Genomic DNA, 7,745 nt, shown 5'->3' on the forward strand with positions numbered 1-7,745 from the left:
CAGTATACATTATTACGAGACAAAGAGCATTGGTCACTGTTCAAATGGGCTTTAAAGGTACCATAATAAAAAGGGCATGGATGATATTTCTTCAATACATTGGCACCTCTTAGAACGTTAGAATCACACAACACCTTCCAATGAACAAGATTGGTTATCTGCCTCTGCACATGCTAATTTCATTGACTTAGACGGAAGACACCTAGATATTTGGGTCTGTCTCCCATCTCCTACCAACAAGATTTGCCAACCCATGGCTTGGTCAGAGAATAATGCTGCAGCTTTTGTTATTTGTGAGGAGGTCATCTAATTTACCTGTAGGTAATTGAGGATATGAAAAAATACATAAAAAAATGAAAATATGGGGAAAGGTACTCAATCTTGGTAATATATAGATAGGGACACCAGTCTTTGACAAATATGTTTTGTATTAAAATGTACATAAACATAACAAGTGACAAATACAAATAATATTATTTCTATGTCACTTTATATGTACACTTTAATACAATAGATATTTGTCAAAGACTGGTGTCCTTCCTATCTTTATATTACCAAGATTGAGTACTTTCCCCATATCTCCTTTTGTTAATATATTTTGGATTTTTGGAAGGAAGTTCCCATAGGGGGCATTAAGATTTACCAGTCGTTTAAAGCACATATAGCAATTCTATTTACATATGTATACACATACTTAGATTTTTTTTTCAAACAGAGAATTAAAAAATAGGTAAGAAGCGTGGTAAGAGTGCTCAAGTACAAGTCTGGTAATAATGAATTAAATCCAGAACCATAGGCACAGGTGAATCAATATTCAGCATGAAGAATGAGTAAATCCATAAGGCAATTCACATGACAAATAATCCCTGAAAACCGGGGGAAAGTGGAATAACGACCAGTTTCATTGGGATGTCCGCTTAGCATGGAAATATAGTAATCACAGTCAACTCCTTAGTCTGGTTAGACGTGCTGCTGCTATTGAATGATCTAGGTAGAAGAAAAAAGTAGAGCACAGCCAAACACAAGCAAGGAGAGGATCCAATAATGCAAAAAATTATTTAATAGAGTTTGCTTATTCCATTAAATAATGTTTTGCATTATTGGATCCTCTCCTTGCTCCTGTTTGGCTGTGCTCTACTTTTTTCTTTTTTTTTCTACCTGAGAATTAAAATATACCTGTGGTCTTAGATACCAACAGGTGAGTGCGCTCATTTGATTAAGTTCATGGTAATTGAGGATAAGCATAAGAAAACTGAGATCCAGGATCAGGTGGGTGGGACCTCTCAAGTTTGGGAAGTTAGGATGTTTATAACGTATCCCTCCCATTCTCTTGTTCAAAATGGCACAGTTATTAATTCATTATTAATGTTTGTTATCATCTGTTCAAGGCAGTAATATATTGGAAATTATATGTTAACACGTTAAGTGCCCCACATAATGGCACATAGTAGCTACGTCATGGACTTTTAGATCACTGTCTAGGGGAGACTCCTCCTCTTCCGTTCACATCGTCAGTGATGTAGCCATCATGTGATCACTCTGAGCGATCATTTGTTTACATAATTATAACTGTTGGGTCTTCTGGCTCCTCATTGCAGAATGATAACTGTGGGAAATTCCGATGCTCTATTCTTAGCTGCAGGGACCCAACCATGATGGATATATGTACCTTTTCATGTGTAGGTAACATGGTCCTCAACTAAGAAGCCTGTAATGTCCTGCTTCAATGATTTTGGGTCTTCCTATTGGCCCATTGGAGTGGGGTTTGAATAGTGGCTATTTTGGTTTCCATAAAGGTAAAGATCTCAGAAACCAGTGGGTCCCCAGAGTTATACCAGTGAGTCTCAGCTCTGGAGGCCCCCCTAGTTGTAAGCATCTAAGGCAATTAACCAGGGCCGTTTTGCAGCTAGGACAGTTTGCTGCCACAGGTATCTAACCCATGAGTACGCAAACTGGGGGACACGCCACCCAGGGGGAGCACAATAATATCTAGGGGAGGTGCGGCAGTTACAGAGGCTCTGCGCCCTTCCCCAAGGCATTTAAATTAATTGCTGGGGAGGCGTGAGGCCTCTGTAATTCCCTTACCTGCTATCTGCCGGCACTTCCGCAACACGTCGCCATGGAAACGCAGCATCAAATGACGCTGCGGGGTCATGTGACGTGAAGTCACATGACCCGCAGCATCATTTGACACCGGGCCCTTGGAGAGGGAGGGCGCAAATGCTGCGGCTGCCTGGCAGGGGGGGCAGCTCAGGAAGTTTGTGCACCCCTGATCTAACCTTTTATTTTAAAAACCTTACATCTAACCCTTTACCCTAAAAACTCTAACCTTAATCCCTTACTTAAAAAAAACCCTAACCTTGACTTCAAACAGTAAAACCCTAACTCCTAATCCTAACCCTAAAAATCGTAAACTATAACTGTCCCTCAGTGGACGGCTGCAGCTACAGTAACTGTCCCTCAGTGGACGGCTGCAGCTACAGTAACTGTCCCTCAGTGGACGGCTGCAGCTACAGTAACTGTCCCTTTTCGAGTTCTAATGCTGTAAAAAAATGTTAGCAAATCTGAGTAGATGGGAGGGGGGATTGCTTCTTTAATAAATTGACACTATATTAAATACAGGCTTAAAGAGAGGCACCTAATAAACTCCATTAAATGTAATGTATCATTAAAAAGACATCTCCTTCCATTCATCTCTATTATTATGCAATAATTGTGTTTGACTTTGACAGTTGTTCTTTATTTCTCAATCACTCCCATTTGAATGCCCAGCAAAATTTACTGTCATCAAGTAAATCAGAACAATAATAACCCTTCCCCTTTTCTGATACAACGCAGCAGAGTAAACAGGACCTGTGATATACCTTGCACATTGCACCGTTATTGGCCTTGCTGGGTATCCAACCGTGGCACTCTGATGGACATATGAAACTTTTGCTAATATTGGGCAGAGAATCTATCCCATACAACTAATTGTTTTTAAATAAAAATCATTATAAAGAAAACGTATGAGCACATTCACATGTCTCAGCCAGGTCCTCAAACCTTCTCCACCCGCATAATCGGCCAAGAATTCTGGGCAAAGACATGCAAATGCCATCCACAGTTAGGACTCATAACGTCATGTTATCCAAAGCAGGAATGGACGTTATTTTCCCTGAGGTTAACACGTATCCTCAAAGCTAATTATATGAAAAAACAACAGCTGTTGCATATCTCATTAGCGTAGGCATAATGTCACATTATTGTAGCATAGCGTTGTTTAACTTAAGTTTAAAAATGAGAGGGAAATAACATTGGAAAAAATGCTGTGCGTTAACTCAAGCCTAACTGTCGTGTTACACCCACCCAGACAACGTAAAAGCCACATTCCAGGGACTGAATGGGAGTAACGCCAAGTTAAGGTATGACGTCATGTTAAGTCCCTGCATACTGTTTTTTTAACACGCCATTTGCATATCAGTTTCAAGTCATTGTGGCTAACGGCCGTAATAGTTAACACAATACTCTTATCAGGTAAAAACACGACTTAACGTTACGTTATAGGCATATGAAGATAAGAGGTTAGGCTTTAGCTGACGTTCAGTTAGGTTAACATCACATTAAGTGACTCATGGAGTATTGTGGATCTGGGCATCAATGTTTCACATTTTGCTTTTAATCCACTTTCACGGGGACCCCTTTAAGCCTATGCCTGCTGTTTTACACAGGCTTTAGCGCATAGCCTGGGTTAAAGAAATGTATGTCTAGGAAACCTACTCACAGACAGCTGATTCGACCTTTTGGATCTTATCAGGGTGAGGAAACACTTATATGCTGTGTGATTATGGGGTAAACCAGGTTTGTGGACCTGTCTGTGACTTAATTGTGCTCATACATGTTCTTTGTCATTGCTGTATGATGGATGATTTTTAACACTTTTTTAACTTGCCATAACTTATTTGTTTACCTGCAAAAATGATGAAGCCCCTCCTAGTTTAATTTAGCAAGAGGGCACAAAATAACCTTACTTGCTAAGTGTATGTATACTTTAAATCCCTTCAGTGCTAGACCATCCTGAACTGAAAGGGTTACGGACGTCTCTCAGCTGCCTGCCTACCGTAAATCTTATTCTTTTTTCATGGTCTATTTTTCCCTGCCTTTCCCAGTCTATCTGTAATGTGTCCAATAGTTTCTCTTGAACACACTGCTCCAGTCTTTGTATGCCAGTTTCCCTGTAATCTTGTTCCCTGGTCTCCTTTGCGCCCCGTTCTCTAACCTATAACCCATAGAAAACCAATCAATATAAAAAGAAAAGGGAACTACATTTAAAGGCCGCTGCAGGGTTGTAGCTCCTTTAAAGCTTGGCTCCAAAACATGCACCTTTTCTAACCCCTGGTGTTGTAGAAACAACTTAACACTGTGGTATTAAAACAGATATATTTGTTTCCATTCTTTTTGGTAATGTTGACAGTGTATTACATTAGCAGTGGTCTACAATGTCAGACTTTACCTGTTTAGGTATTGCCTTGTGAATTACGGACTCATGAAACCACCAATCTCCATATTGTAGAACTGATGCTAAAACGAAGAAACTACTGCTATCAACTGTTGATGATGATAGATGTAAATATTGCATATGCCTCACTCGCAACATGTCTTATCATGCAGGCCATAATGATTCTCTTTCCTTGCTCACTCATTTTAAGCATCTAACTACACAGTACAGCTGTCAGTAATACATCTAATCTACATTTTGAAGACCAATATGACAGCCTTTTTTTCTTATGACTGTATGACATGTCATTCTGCAAAAAGTAAGACACAGAAAAATATTTCGCAATTAACAATAGGAATATATGTATGTATAGCTTTATTTATATGGCGCCATCCATGTACATAGCACTTTAAAGCAATAATACAACACATAAAGGGAATAAGCGCTTCAGACATAAAAGTAACATTAGGAAAAGGAGTCCCTGCCCCAAAGAGCTTACAATCTAAGGCCTTGGCCATGTTTGGTGCTTGCTGGCGGAAGCGTGCTGACGCGCGCTCCCACTCAGCACTGAGCCCCTACAGCCGCAATTAGAGCGGCTTTAGTAGGGGCTCACCTGCGCTTCCGCGCACTTGCGGAAGCGCAGGTCTTAGGGGAATTTAAAATTCCCCCGCTTGCTGGCGAGACAGGCCGGTCACGTGAGCGGTTCACCCAATGAGGGCGAACCAGCTCCGTGACGTCACTGGCCCGCCACCGGCCAGTGACGCGTCCGCCCACGGACCGCCCCCAGACCGCCCCCTGACGGCCTGCTGAGAGCGCTTGCGGTAAGCAACCGCAAGGCCAGGGTAAGCACCCGCTTTCCCTGAGCCTCAGCGCGCCTCAGCACGCCAGCGGTAAGCGTGTCCGAGGCCTAAGGCTAGCGGGAACGTGGCATACTAAGACAACATGCTGTAATTAGCAATTTAATTGAACAACCACAATTGAAAGAAGCATAATCAGTTTAGATCATGAGCATGGGAAAAAATATTTCTCTCTCCTGTAGCTTTCTGGGCTTTTTATTTAGCAAACCCTGCGAAATGGCATGTCTGGGAGAACAGAGACTTCCATCAAAGAGTTAAGCTTCCTGCCTTCCGACAGTCCAGTTCTAATTTCAAGGTCCACTTAATTCTACATCAAATAATTACAACTATACCCAGAAGCCCCCTGTCTCCAGAGTTAAGCATATGGCGAAGGACTGAGACCTACTGGTGTCCATTATGTAAGCAGCACGGCTGCCAAGGCAATTAAAAATGCACAGGCTCCTTTCCCAACACTCAGAGTGATTGACAGCTCCACGATTTGGCCAGTCACTGTGTCTGCCAACCGCTTCTTCTGTGCTGGGGCTCACATGGCGCAGTGAGGAAACACTTCCATCTCTGGTATTAAATTCTCTTACTGACCCGAGGACTATACCACGGGCTCAGCAGGAGCAAGGCATCTAATTTACAGCTCCATCCAAGGGATCCCCCAGTGCCAGCCTCTGGCAGAGATGAATGATGGTAAGCCCCTCCGGCTCATAAATTATGCAGAGGAAATAAATGCACTCAACAAGCAGCTCACAGTTTTCTGAGCTTAGGCTTCTAGCACAATTTATAAAAAGGCGAGAGAAGTGCATATGGGACAGTTAGTTCACGTACAAACAGCCTATTTACTGGCGGTGAGGGAGAGACTAGTGGATTCATTACTGCACAGTACTTTCAACAATATCTGTGTCTGTGTGCATATAGTACAACACGTATCCTTATTACTAAATATAAAAAATCATTCTTGTTTCATTTAACTAATGCGGCAGGCATAAGCTTACAGGGGTTCACGTTAAAATGGTGACACTGTGTGCTCATTTGCCTGTCATTTCCCAGAATCCCTGGCTGCAGTGGACGCATTGTATGCTAAGAGATAATGGGTAAAGACAGGGGTGCGGACCTGTCTGAGACATGTGCATGCGCTCACAAGCGGTATTTTTATTTGCTGCTACTTTACAAACCATTGATTAGTATGTCACAAAGTTATTAGGCCACATAAATTAGAATAAATTAGGCTGTTATAAGGATTGCAAAGTAAACAAAAGAGAGCGGACCTAGTTCATTTTAAGACCCATTGACTTAAAAAACCTCCACAAAAACTCCTTTATACAAAACACATGAATAGATACCTACGGTGATCATTTGGATAAGCAAAGTACATTCATTGAAAAGACAGTACATTGATGGTGAAATGTGTGATTTCTGAGAAACTTTTAGACCTTAAAAGTTCTGCAGACTGGTTCGCTTGGAATAGATTTTGGTATAGAAAATGCAAAAAATACATTTTGGAACATTTTGCACATCTTTAATGAAGATTAGTATTGTATTTGAACAACGAGTTTTAATGTTTGTTGGCTTCTAAAATTAAATATATACCAACACTCTCCTAATTCTTTCACTTTAACTTGTTTGTCAGAATTAAACAAATGTCAAATCTTTCAAATGCCTTAGACAAAATCGATAAATAAAAACATATAATGAAGATATTTTTAAATAAAACATTATACCTGATGTTCTCCATTGGTAACAAAATAAAAAGACGGTTGACACTTAAACAATGTTTTTAATTAAATATGTCAATATAACAAAGATAAATGTGGGCCCTTTCACTGGCGTTTCGGTTCTAAAACGGTTTGTGTTGGTTTTGCCGGAACTCAAATGGTGTAATAATTGTAAACAAAAACATAGAAAAAAAAACAAAAGAAGCACGATTTTTTATTTGATTTGGGCAAACGATTTTAAAATTGAAATTTTATAAAAAAAAGTTTGATAGATTTTCAGTTTGTAAAAAAAAAAAGAATGAGTTTTTTCTTGGATTTTAGCTCATATTTAGCTCAAATTCAAAAATGTGTTTCAAAGTTTCACTCGGAAATCCAAACAAACTTTGTCTCCAGTGGCTGTGACGGCATGTGCGGCGCACACAAGGTAGGCCCTCTATGGGGCCAGCCCCAGTAGCTGCCTGAACGCGCCTGCACAATGCGCAATGCGCGAACGCCTTTTCCAAAAGACAAACATTTTGTGTTTTGGCGCAGCAGCTGAGCAATGGCTACGTCAAGGCGGCGGTTCAGCCAATGATGGTGAACAAAACGTGTGATGTCATGGCCGCGCCCCCGCTACATCCCCCAGTCGTGAGTGATCTGAAGTCCATCAGATCACTCAGCTGGAGGTGGAGAGCGCCCGAAGGTGCTCCGTCACATGCGTAACACGCG

At 41.1% G+C, this 7,745-nt stretch overlaps 1 protein-coding gene across 5 annotated transcripts in view; it reads right to left on the reverse strand.

Moving 5' to 3' along the window:
• The window catches only part of AUTS2 (activator of transcription and developmental regulator AUTS2), a 1,404,533-nt gene that overhangs the window by 435,490 nt on the left and 961,298 nt on the right, over positions 1-7,745 (reverse strand). The window lies entirely within an intron of this gene.

Source organism: Ascaphus truei, chromosome 3 (genome assembly GCF_040206685.1).
Source record: "Ascaphus truei isolate aAscTru1 chromosome 3, aAscTru1.hap1, whole genome shotgun sequence".
In the NCBI taxonomy this organism is placed as follows: Eukaryota; Metazoa; Chordata; class Amphibia; order Anura; family Ascaphidae; genus Ascaphus; species Ascaphus truei.